Below are 13,538 nucleotides of genomic sequence, written 5' to 3'. Positions count from 1 at the left end.
GGTCGCAGGCAAGCTGGAGCCTATCCCAGCTGACTACGGGAGAAAGGCGGGGTACACCCTGGACAAGTCGCCAGGTCATCACAGGGCTGACACATAGACACAGACAACCATTCACACTCACATCTACGGTCAATTTAGAGTCACCAGTTAACCTAACCTGCATGTCTTTGGACTGTGGGGGAAACCGGAGCACCCGGAGGAAACCCACGCAGACACAGGGAGAACATGGAAACTCTGCACAGAAAGGCCCTCGCTGGCCACGGGGCTCGAACCCGGACCTTCTTGCTGTGAGGCAACAGCGCTAACCACTACACCACCATGCCACCCCTATAATATCATATATAAATTCAATTTTAATAAGATTTAACCAAAATAGTAACAGCTCAATGAAATAAATACTGCACTGTCTTAGTACTACTAAAATGCATCTCTCTCACTAAACACATTCCAACAGAATTTTTACAAAGCACTAGAAATCCTATCAAAATCCTATCGAAATGCATCAGAGGAATTTGCTCATTTGAAAACTTTGACTGAAAGTTTTCAAACAAAATTTAAAAATGGCCCTCTAAATACTACCATACTATCTAAATATACTCCACAAAGAAGTTCACTCGAATGCAAAATTATAGTCCGACCAAAATACACTCACGAGTAATCTTTCACTTAAAACCTCAAAACTCCATCAAAATCAATTATAATTCACTTGTAAACTTTCACTTCAAACTTTCAAACATAAATTCAAAATAGCACAAAGACACTACGACACTATTCAAATACACTCACCAAACAAATTCTCTGTCATGCAAAATTTCACTAAACACTTTAGAAGTTGTACAGTTTGTTTCTGAAACGGTACGGAAGACTAGTTTAATTTCACACTCAAATGTCCATTATATTCTGATTCAAGGTATCTTTACCTTAAAATGTGTAACTGGCTGGTCGAACATTTGCTTATCCATGGAAATTCATTCTCCCATGCAACCTGGTATTTGCATTCATGTTTTTGCCGTTTGGTATTGGGTTTAGTGGCCATGATGAATGACTGCTTGTAAAAAATGTCAGACAGCCTGGGTGAATCCTACATTATGAAAATTAACCATGGTTTTACTATGAAAACTAACCATGGTTTTACCATGGTTTATAGTTATTCATGGTTTTCATGGATTTTTGGGTAACCATGAAAACCATGGTGCATTTTACCTCAATGTTCACTTAAATTTTTAGGTTCTAAGTAAATGTTAATGTATCTGGGCTGTTAATCAAGATCCTTCTCTACAGCATTGACTGTTGGACGAAAGCATGGTAATACTACAGTTAGTGCATCCTTTTAAAAACCATACTATCCCTTTTTAAACTAATTTCGTAGTTACTATGACCTATTACACATACAACTATGATGCTACCACAGCTACTGCAGTACTATGGATAAACCACAGTAATGCTATGTTTGGTTCATAGTACTTAGAATCACCATGAAATACCATAGTAGAACCATGGTTACTACCATGGATGAACCATAGTAATACTATGGTTGGTTCATAGTGCTTAGAATAACCATGAGATACCATGGTAGAATCATGGTTACTACATAAAAACCATGGTAAAACCATAGTAAACCATGGTAGATTTCCGTAAGGGTTACGGAAGTGACTGTCGTTTTATTCGTTGATTGGTTAAATATCAGTTGATGTCAGCAGTGTTTTTCTTATGATTCTGATTGGACATAATCGGGAGTATTTTTAACTTGGCGGTAGGGATTTCCCAAAACTGGGAGATTATCCAGTTTTTAACAAATACGATCGGGAGGCAGGAGACGGAAGCTAAAATCGGGAGCCTCCCGCTGAAATCAGGAGGGTTGGCAAGTATGTCTCCAATAGTCAAGAAGTGTTTTTTTTTTTTAATAGAAGACTATCTGTGGACATATACACTCACCGGCCACTTTAATAGGAACTTGTTCTTGATTCTTGGCTGCAGGCCTGGAACTCAATGTGTTCTTCTGCTGTTGCATGCTGAGATGCTTTTCTGCTCACCACGGTTGTAAAGAGTTGCTATGAGTTACTATATCCTTCCTGGCAGCTCGAACCAATCTGGCCATTTTCCTCTGACCTCTCTTATCAACAAGGCGTTTGTTTCCACCCACAGAACTGTCACTCACTCAATGTTTTTTTGTTTTTCGCACCATTCTGTGTAAACTCTAGAGACTGTTGTGTGTGAAAACCCCAGGAGATCAGCAGGTTCTGAAATACTCAAACCAGTCCATCTGGCTCAAACCAACACCCATGCCACAGTGAACGAAAGTCACACTTTGAGATCACAATTTTTCCCATTCTGATGTTTGAAGTGAACCTTAACTGAAGCTCTTGATTTGTATCTGCATTGTGCTGCTGTCAAAGGATCGGCTGATTAGAGAACTGCATCAAACAGCAGGTGGATGGATGTTCCTAATAAAGTGGATGGTGAACGTAAGGCAAATGCAAGAGTTGGGTCTGATGAGAGAAGGTTAAGAAGTGAGCGAAAAGTCACTGGTAGAAGGAGAAGGATGGGATGACAAATTGAGGTAGAGGGATGCCACTTGTTTTTACATGCAGGGAAAATCTTTCCGGAATGGCAATCTCACCCACTCCAGCACAAAGACAGATGGAGATGGAGAATTAGATTTCGTTTCCCATTACTGCTAAATAAGAGAAACCCTGCACCCTGACCACAACAGGAGCCTGAGAGTCTGGTCAACCTACAGACATTTGATTAGACACACACACACACACACACACACACACACACACACACACACACGCACAAGCTTTCCGACTGGCTATCAGCACACAATGTCAGAATTCTTCAGCACTTTTTGCATTTATCTAGTTATGATTGTCAAATGTTATTTTACCACAACACTTTTGAATCTCAAATCTGATTGGTCAGAAGGCAATGACTAATTTTCTATAACAGCAACTCTGACAGGAAAGAAAAGCACATTTCTACAGTACCAGTCAAAATTTCAGACAAACCTACTCATTCAGAGGCTTTTTCTGTATTTTGACTCCAACCCCAATTCCAAAAAAATGGACTGTGTAAACTGTAAATAAAAACAGAATGCGATTATTTGCAAATCATGGAAATCCTAGATTTCATTGAAAATAGTATAAAAACAACATATCATATGTTGAAACTGAGAATTTTTATTGCTTTTTGAAAAATATATGCTCATTTTGAATTTGATGTCAGCAGCACGTTTCAAAAAAGTTGGGACAGGGGCATGTTTACCACTGTGTTGCATCACCTTTACTTTTAACAATACTCTGTAAACATTTGGGAACTGAGGAGACCAATTGCAGTAGTTTTGAAAGAGAAATGTTGTCCCATTCTTGCCTGATCTACAATTTCAGTTGCTCAACAGTTCAGGGTCTCCTTTCTTGTATTTTGTGCTTCATAATGGACCAAATGTTTTAAATAGGAGACAGATCTGGACTGCAGGCAGGCCAGTTTAGCCCCCGGACTCTTTTACTACAGAGTCATGCGGTTTTAATATGTGCAGAATGCAGTTTGGCATTGTCTTGCTGAAAGAAGGAAGGCCTTCCCGGAAAAAATGATTTTGTCTGGATGGCAGCATGTTGCTCTGAAACATGTATATATTATTCAGCATTAATGATGCCTTCCCAGATGTACAAGCTACCCATGTCATGTGCACTAATGCACCTTCATACCATCACAGATGCTGCTTTTGAACTGTGCACTGATAACAAGCCAGATGGTCCCTCTTCTCTTTAACCTGGAGGGCATGGTGTCCATGATTTCTAAAAATGATTTCTACTTTTGATTCGTCAGACCTCGGGACAATTTTCCACTTTGCCTCAGTCCATCATAAAAGAGCTCAGGCCCAGAGAAGGGGGCAGTGTTTCAGGATATTGTTTATATCTGGTTTTAACTTGCATTTGTGGATGCAGTAATGAACTGTTTTCACAGATGAAGGTTTTCTGAAGTGTTCCTGAGCCCATACAGTGATTTCCACTACAGACACGTTTGCTTTTAATGCAGTGTCTCCTGAGGGCCTGAAGATCACAGGCATCCAATGTCAGTTTTCAGCCTTGTCTCTTGCATACAGAGATTTCTCCAGATTCTCTGACTCTTTTAATGATATTATGGACCATAGATGATGTGATCCACAAATTCTTTGCAATTTTACATTGAGGAATGTTATTCTTAAATTGTTGCACTGTTTGCCCACACAGTCTTTCACAGAGCAGTGAACCCCTCCCCATCTTTACTTCTGAGGGACTCCGCCTCTCTGGGATGCTCTTTTTATGCCCAGTCATGTTACTGACCTGTTGCCAATCAACCAATTTTTTTTTTTTTAGTATTACACAACTTTTTTGAAACCTTTTGCTGACATCAAATTCAAAATGAGCGTATATTTATTTAAAAAAAACAATAAAATCTCTTCCTTTCAACATCTGGTATGTTGTCTTTGTACTATTTTCAATGAAATATAGGGTTGCCATTATTTGCAAATCTTCACATTCTGTTTTTCTGTATGTTTTACACAGTGTCCCAATTATTTATTTATTTATTTATTTATTTTTACTAACTGCTCATTTACAAGGACTTACATTGAAGAGATTCCACATAACCTATGACCTATAACAAATGGATTAATAAAAGCTTTTCATACGGAAATGTTGATTTACATTTATTGAAGGGGTCTCCAGCATCAGTGGTTTAACAAGTCAGTAAGTTTTATTCCATGATAAATTCTTTATGATGGAAGGCTTTCCAGATTCTTGGTAACATGATAAGATGCTTTTTTTGTCACACTAACTTCATGAGAGAGAGGGAGAGAGAGAGAGAGAGAGAGAGAGAGAGAGAGACAGACTGTTTATGGCTTCTATAACTGAAGTGATAACAGGAACTTGTTTTGTGGATGCTCTGCATCCTTAAATATAAATGCATAAAAAAATGATGTATGGGTCTTATTTGTAATCACTGGAAAATTGCTGTCGTGTTAAGGAAAGAAACACCATTTTGAGCACAGTGTTGTTGGAAAATAATAAATTTTGAGTTGGTAAGAGTGACTCTGCTTTGCGTGTGGCTGCATCACAGCTACAGGGGATATAAAAAGTGTACACACCCCATTAAAATGACAAGTTTTTCTGATGTAAAAAAAAATGAGACCAAGATAAATAATTTCAAAACTTTTCCCACCTTTAATGTGACCTGTAACCTGTACAGTTCAATTGAAAAACAAACAAATCTGTTCATAAGAAGAAGAAAAAATAATAATAATAAAAATGAGGGGCGGCACGGTGGTGTAGTGGTTAGCGCTGTCGCCTCACAGCAAGAAGGTCCGGTTTTGAGCCCCGTGGCCGGCGAGGGCCTTTCTGTGTGGAGTTTGCATGTTCTCCCCGTGTCCGCGTGGGTTTCCTCCGGGTACTCCGGTTTCCCCCACAGTGCAAAGACATGCAGGTTAGGTTAACTGGTGACTCTAAATTGACCGTAGGTGTGAATGTGAGTGTGAATGGTTGTCTGTGTCTATGTGTCAGCCCTGTGACGACCTGGTGACTTGTCCAGGGTGTACCCCGCCTTTCGCCCGTAGTCAGCTGGGATAGGCTCCAGCTTACCTGCGACCCTGTAGAACAGGATAAAGTGGCTAGAAATAATGAGATGAGATAATAATAAAAATGTACAATAAGCTGGTTGCATAAGTGTGCACACCCTTAAATTAATACTTTGTTGGAGCACCTTTTGATTTAATTACAGCATTCAGTCTTTTTGGGTCGGAGTCTATCAGCCTGCCACATCTAGACTTGGCAATATTAGCCCACTCTTCCTTGCAAAAGCGCTCCAAATCTGTCAGATTGCGAGGGCGTCTCTTGTGCACAGCCCTCTTCAGGTCACCCCACAGATTTTCAATTGGATTTAGGTCTGGGCTCTGGCTGGGCCATTCCAAAACTTTTTTGGGGTCATTGTCATGCTGAAAGATGCAATTCCTCTTCATCTTCATCTTTCTAGCAGACACCTGAAGGTTTTGGGCCAAAATTGACTGGTATTTAGAACTGTTCATAATTCCCTCCACCTTGATTAAAGCCCCTGTTCCAGCTGAAGAAAAACAACCCCAAAACCTGATGCTGCCACCACCATGCTTCACCGTGGGTATGGTATTGTTTTGGTGATGCGCAGTGTTGTTTCTGCACCAAACATACCTTTTGGAATTGTGGCCAAAAAGTTCAACCTTTGTTTCATCAGACCATAGCATGTTTTCCACATGCTTTTGGGAGAGCTGATGGTTTTTTTTTTTTTACAAAACTTAGCCAGGCCTGGATGTTTTTCTTTGACCCTACCTCATAGTCCAGACATATGGAGAATACAGGAGATTGTTGTTACATGTAGTACACAACCAGTACTTGCCAGAAATTCCTGCAGCTCCTTCAGTGTTGCTGTAGGCCTCTTGGCAGCCTCCCTGACCAGTTTTCGTCTTGTCTTTTCATCAATTTTGGAGGGACGTCCAGTTCTCAATAATGTCACTGTTGTCCCATATTTTCTCCACCTCTTGATGACTGTCTTCACTGTGCTCCATGGTATATCTAATGCCGTGGAAATGTTTGTGTACTCTTCTCCTGACTGATATCTTTCAACAATGAGATCCCTTTGATGCTTTGTAAGCTCTCTGTGAACCCTGGCTTTTGCTGGAGGATGCGACTGAGTAAATGTCTGAACTTTATTTGGGGTTAATCAAACTCATTTTAATTGATGGCAGGTGTGAACCCAAAAATACTGAATGCTGTAATTAAATCAAAAGGTGCTTCAACAAAGTATTAGTTTAAGGGTGCGCACACTTATGCAACCAGCTTATTGTATGGTTTTTATTTTTTATGTTTTTCCTCCTAACAGATTTGTTTGTTTTTCAATTGAACTGTACAGGTTATAGGTCACATTAAAGGTGAGAAAAGTTTTGAAATGATTTATCATGGTCTCATTTTTTTTTTTACATCAGAAAAACCGATCATTTTAACAGGGTGTGTACACTTTTTATATCCACTGTATCTATTGTTGATTACTTCCTCAAATTCCATACCTTGTCATGCCGTTTTCTTACATAAGGCTTGCTCATCAGGGATAAATAAATTGATTAGGAATAAATTAGTTCATATGTTTGCAGTCTTTACAGTAATTTTCTATAAAGCCACTTTGCAGCAATGTCTGTTGTTCAAAGTGCTATACAAATAAATTTGACTTGACTTGATATAATGTAGTGATGTAGATTGTTGTAGTGAGTTTTAGCTTTTGATTGGGTTTAATAGAGCCCTCTGGCACATGGTCTATGATCGTGGTCACACCATGGCTGGGGTTAGAGACCTCAATTATAGACAAATCTCTTTTTCATTAAGTGCCATGCAGGACCATTCTCTTTGCTGTGTGTGTGTGTGTGCGCGTACAGTATGTGTTTGTGTGTGTATGTGTGTTTTTACCCTAGAGACAACTACTTCTCATTTTCTGAAGAGCAAATACTCTCCTGACAGCAAGGTCTAAATTATTAACATGATTACTGATGCGCTACAGTATGCAGTGACAATTAATTTCATATTCACACATGAAAGGTGTTAGAGAACATTTTGTCTTGTTCCTACGAATGCTTTTGCATGTCAATATCAAATTTGCAAATTTTATCACATACTGCGCGAATCATGTGAAATTAGCTCTTGGGTATTGGAGCTTCCCTAATGAGTCTGCTCCCTTGGGTAGGCACAAAATCATGTAGAAATATGGAGACTCATCTGTTGCTGCTAATTGAAGTGGCTAACTGATGTCCTTCTTTCTACCAGGGGATCGTACTGCTTCGAATCTTAACCCAAGTACCACAATGGTCCATCTGTATGAGATAACGTCCTTGCAACTGGTTTGACCAGAGGTGGCCAATAAAGCGAGTGAATGCTAAAAAAGGTCATGATAATGCATTTAAAAGGTTAAACATGCTGAACTGATTACCAGTGGCTTCCTTTGGAAATGCCAAATTAACTGAGAGGTATGTTCAGTAATGAAACATTCTAGTGCAGGAAGAAGTAGGCAAAGCATGAATGAGGGCAAAATGACCATCTGGAGCTGAAAAATCAGATGACCTTTTGGAATCAATGGAAATCAGAACCTATTGAGACCCCCAGCATGATGTCCATGGAGGTACATAATGCCCATGTGATTAGGCCATTTGATTACACATTGCTTGTTAATAGAGTTCACTGGTCTATCAGGGAGAGAAATGAGAAGAAGATGGGGTTTACGTGTAGTTGTTGTTTTTCTTTTTGGTAATCAAGACTATTTAAAAAAAAGCAGATTCCTAGCTACCTGCAGTGAGAGAGACTACGCCTCTGTGTGGAACAGATAAATAAGAAGTTCCAGTAAAAATATTATGACTCCTCGATCTGGCCCCATTCAAAACTCAAGACAGAAAGGCGGTTAAGAGAAGAGAAGGGCATGAAAAAAGCATAGGTGGAGACATCAGAAGTGTGAATAAATAGATGAGGTACTGTATAAAGCTAAAATGAGATGGTAGAAATGAAAGGGAGAGAAGAAAGAATAAAATCACCTGGCAAGGAGAGCTTGCTTTTCACAAGAGATGATGTACAAGTTCAGACAATTGCTGAACTTGTCTAAATTTGAAATGCAGCTCCGAACTCCCACGTGCCCCGGGTGCTGCTGTCACCTCACCACACCCCAGTTTTCCCCATTCTGACCACATGAATGCTTCACACAAAGATAGACATTTACAGCCTTGAAGAAATACCCTTCAGATATATTTACAATAACATAAAACCAGAATAGGAATGGGGTCAACCTGTACTCTGGCATTTCCTTATTCCTATAACATCGCTCACACTGACATGCTACACAACACTGCCTAATTAGCACCTCATTACTATGGACTATAATGACAGCTAATTATTAATCAGAAATGGTGAGATTATTAGGGTGTGAACTCCCTGCAGAAATCTTAAACATTTTAAAGTGTAATTACCCAAGCAGGAAAGGCTCATAAAGAAAAGTTTAAAGCTTCATTTGAGATTTTCAGCCTTATGGGCTCTTGTAGAACTTCACGGAAAGTACCTGAAAGAAAATTTTATGTTCTTTAATTCTCCCAACAAACTACGGCATGAATGTAGTAGATATAGAGTAGGTTAGATTAACCCCCTGGGGAACTGCGCCTTAACGCGGCGAGGGGGTTTGAGAGATCCATCAATCCCAAGGGCTATGCCGGTGGGAGGTTACTCCCAGCAGGTACTACCATGCCAGACAGATTGAAGGAAAAGGCCCAGATGAAGCACAGTCCCAGGGTAAAAAGGCGGAGCAGGAAGAGCCCAATATGTGTGGTGATCAGGGCTCACTAGCCTATGGACGCATCCCGCTACTCACAAATCTTGTCCAAGCTATGGGTCAAATAGTGGGGATCAGCACAGCCCTGGCAGAAGATAACATCAGATAATGTACTGTAAGATAATGGGGCAGAAACTTGGCGAACAACAAAAACACTCCTAAAGAAGATCCAGGCTTTTGTCAACCAATGCCTACATAGGATCCTAAGGATATTGTGGCCAGAAAAGATGACCAATGAATAGTTGCGGACAAGAACAAAAGAAACACCCATGGTAACCCAAATACAGTAAAGAAAATGGGGGAGAATTGGCCATACCCTACGGAAACCAAGGAACAACATCACAAGACAGGCATTACAGTGGAACCCCCAGGGAAAACGAAAGAGAGGTTGCCCCTGGAATACCTGGAGCTGGAACACAACAGCAGAAATCCAGACAGCTGGAAGCAGTTGGAGAAAAAAAGCACAGAACAAGACAGAGTGGAGGAAGATTGTCAGTGGCCCAATGTTCCTTTTTGGAACCACAGCCTTAAGCAAAAGTAAGGTTAGATTAACATTTTTTGTTCTAAAAAATTTGTCTTTATTAAAAAGCAGGAAAGTGACTTTTCTCCCAAAATGTCGCTAATAACAATATTCCTTAAAAGCTGTTGAGTGAATCAAAGACTTAAGTTTAAGATTTAAAGTTATGTCAATATGTATATAGGAAACATTCCTTATATTCAAAGCCAGGTATTTAGGTTGTTTTTCTTTTTTAAATTAATTTATTTAATTATTAAAATGACCTCATCTCAATGTGCCAGACTGAGAGTTGCGTTTCATGCACTTAATGTGGATTTAATACTGAAATTGCTTGCATTGGCCTCAGATGCTATTCAGACAGATAATGGGGCAGAAACTTGGCACAATGTGAGAATTGTACATACAGGGTGGCGTTTGTTTAAAACACAGGTATGCTTAGGCGGACTGTGAGCTGGCCTAGTGGTTAGTGTGTCTGCCTCTTGACTGGGAGATCATGAGTTCTACTTGGTCATACCAAAGACCATTATCAAAATGGTACCTACTGCCATCTGGTGAGGCATACTGCGATACAGATATGAGTAGGGAGTCAAACTCTTGCGGTTACCAGAGGACCAGCCCACCAATGTAACCCCAGCTATGTAATAGGCGAGAGGCAGAGGGCTACAGAGATCGGTGCCACCCAACATGCTAAGGGCCTGGTTAGTACTGGGACCAGAGACTGCCTGGGAAGATCAGGTCCTGGCACAGGAGGGGCTTTGATTTATTCTTTAGTAAAATTCCATGGCAACATTTTATTACTGAACTGTTAATGCACAGTATAAAAAATAAAATGCAAAATAATATGATGTACTGGATCAAGTGATATTTTACGAGCTGTTGAATAATGAGGGTGGAAACCACATTGTTAAATTAAACCAAATTTACAGCTGTTACGTCATGCCTAGCTTTGGGCACAAACTTCATTTCCCAAAATGCATTGATGCCAAACAACATGGTCAAAACACAGTCACCTGACTCATTCACCTACTCTGTGTCACTGGATTTCTGATTGCAGTCGCCTGTTATTAATTGCACACAGCTCATAAATAACCTCGAAGGGCACTTGGTAGAGTGCATATCTCTGCCAAGCCAAATGCTAGAATATCCACAAAATAAATAAAAACTAATCTTGGCTCTACATACATAGCCAGATTTTCATCAAAATTTAATCAATTGTTCCTTGGCCCACGGCTGAGCACTCCTCAAAATTTCATCAAAGCTCATTCACTACTTTTTGAGTTACAACCCCGATTCCAAAAAAGTTGGGACAAAGTACAAATTGTAAATAAAAACGGAATGCAATAATTTACAAATCTCAAAAACTGATATTGTATTCACAATGGAACATAGACAACATATCAAATGTCAAAAGTGAGACATTTTGAAATTTCATGCCAAATATTGGCTCATTTGGAATTTCATGACAGCAACACATCTCAAAAAAGTTGGGACAGGGGCAATAAGAGGCTGGAAAAGTTAAAGGTACAAAAAAGGAACAGCTGGAGGACCAAATTGCAACTCATTAGGTCAATTGGCAATAGGTCATTAACATGACTGGGTATAAAAAGAGCATCTTGGAGTGGCAGCGGCTCTCAGAAGTAAAGATGGGAAGAGGATCACCAATCCCCCTAATTCTGCAGCGACAAATAATGGAGCAATATCAGAAAGGAGTTCGACAGTGTAAAATTGCAAAGATTTTGAGCATATCATCATCTACAGTGCATAATATCATCAAAAGATTCAGAGACTCTGGAAGAAACTCTGTGCGTAAGGATCAAGGCCGGAAAACCATACTGGGTGCCCGTGATCTTCGGGCCCTTAGACGGCACTGCATCACATACAGGCATGCTTCTGTATTGGAAATCACAAAATGGGCTCAGGAATATTTCCAGAGAACATTATCTGTGAACACAATTCACCGTGCCATCCGCCGTTGCCAGCTAAAAGTCTATAGTTCAAAGAAGAAGCCATATCTAAATGTGATCCAGAAGCGCAAACGTCTTCTCTGGGCCAAGGCTCATTTAAAATGGACTGTGGCAAAGTGGAAAACTGTTCTGTGGTCAGACGAATCAAAATGTGAAGTTCTTTATGGAAATCAGGGACGCCGTGTCATTCGGACTAAAGAGGAGAAGGACGACCCAAGTTGTTATCAGCACTCAGTTCAGAAGCCTGCATCTCTGATGGTATGGGGTTGCATTAGTGTGTGTGGCATGGGCAGCTTACACATCTGGAAAGACACCATCAATGCTGAAAGGTATATCCAGGTTCTAGAGCAACATATGCTCCCATCCAGACGACGTCTCTTTCAGGGAAGACCTTGCATTTTCCAACATGACAATGCCAAACCACATACTGCATCAATTACAGCATCATGGCTGCGTAGAAGAAGGGTCCGGGTACTGAACTGGCCAGCCTGCAATCCAGATCTTTCACCCATAGAAAACATTTGGCGCATCATAAAACGGAAGATACAACAAAAAAGACCTAAGACAGTTGAGCAACTAGAATCCTACATTAGACAAGAATGGGTTAACATTCCTATCCCTAAACTTGAGCAACTTGTCTCCTCAGTCCCCAGACGTGTACAGACTGTTGTAAAGAGAAAAGGGGATGTCTCACAGTGGTAAACATGGCCTTGTCCCAACTTTTTTGAGATGTGTTGTTGTCATGAAATTTAAAATCACCTAATTTTTCTCTTTAAATGATTTCATTTTCTCAGTTTAAACATTTGATATGTCATCTATGTTCTATTCTGAATAAAATATGGAATTTTGAAACTTCCACATCATTGCATTCCGTTTTTATGTACAATTTGTACTTTGTCCCAACTTTTTTGGAATCGGGGTTGTACATTGGGAACAGACAAATAAACAAACAAATGGAGGTGAAACCATAACCTTCTCCAACAAAGTTGGTTGCCTTAAAACTGTGTTCATTAAAACTTATATAGTAAGTTAGCATAATGAGGCAATCAAGTTGCATTGTGCTAACTTACTATATGAGTTTCAACAAACTTTAAATTTTAAGGCAACCACGTTAATCAATTTTTTAAGTAAACACAACAAATTATTTTTTACAGTGAATAAACACCAACCTGCATCTTCATCCTTCTCCTGCTTACCTGATAGGTAACAATTATTTGCTGAAGGCAAGATGAATATTTTCAATAATAACCAAGACGAAGTTGGGGTTATTATTCACCGATATTCACTGAGCCCAAGGTGGATAATTGTTTTAGTATAAATGTACAGGTGATTATTTCAAAAATTTAAGAAAAATCGTATTAAAAATGTAATCAGTGCGCAACACAAACTTGTCACTTATCTACACCGAGTCACATAAAATATTTTGTTTTGAAACTGATAAAATAAATCACAACTCCACGTTACCTTTGAATAGTTTCAGAGCAAACTTTATATCATCTTCAGTGCTTTTAGGAACAGCATTTTCTTTCATAATTTGTAATTCTTCCTCACTTATGGTGACAAACTGATTGGCCACCATTTTGCCGAGTTGCTCGAGGTGATTGGTTGAGAGATTCACACTGTTTCTCGATAATCAGCACGCACGATTTTCTATAATCACCTCTGTATTTAAACTAACAGCAATTAATATAATA

Source organism: Neoarius graeffei, chromosome 22 (genome assembly GCF_027579695.1).
Source record: "Neoarius graeffei isolate fNeoGra1 chromosome 22, fNeoGra1.pri, whole genome shotgun sequence".
NCBI lineage: Eukaryota > Metazoa > Chordata > Actinopteri > Siluriformes > Ariidae > Neoarius > Neoarius graeffei.
This window is presented reverse-complemented; position numbering follows the sequence as displayed.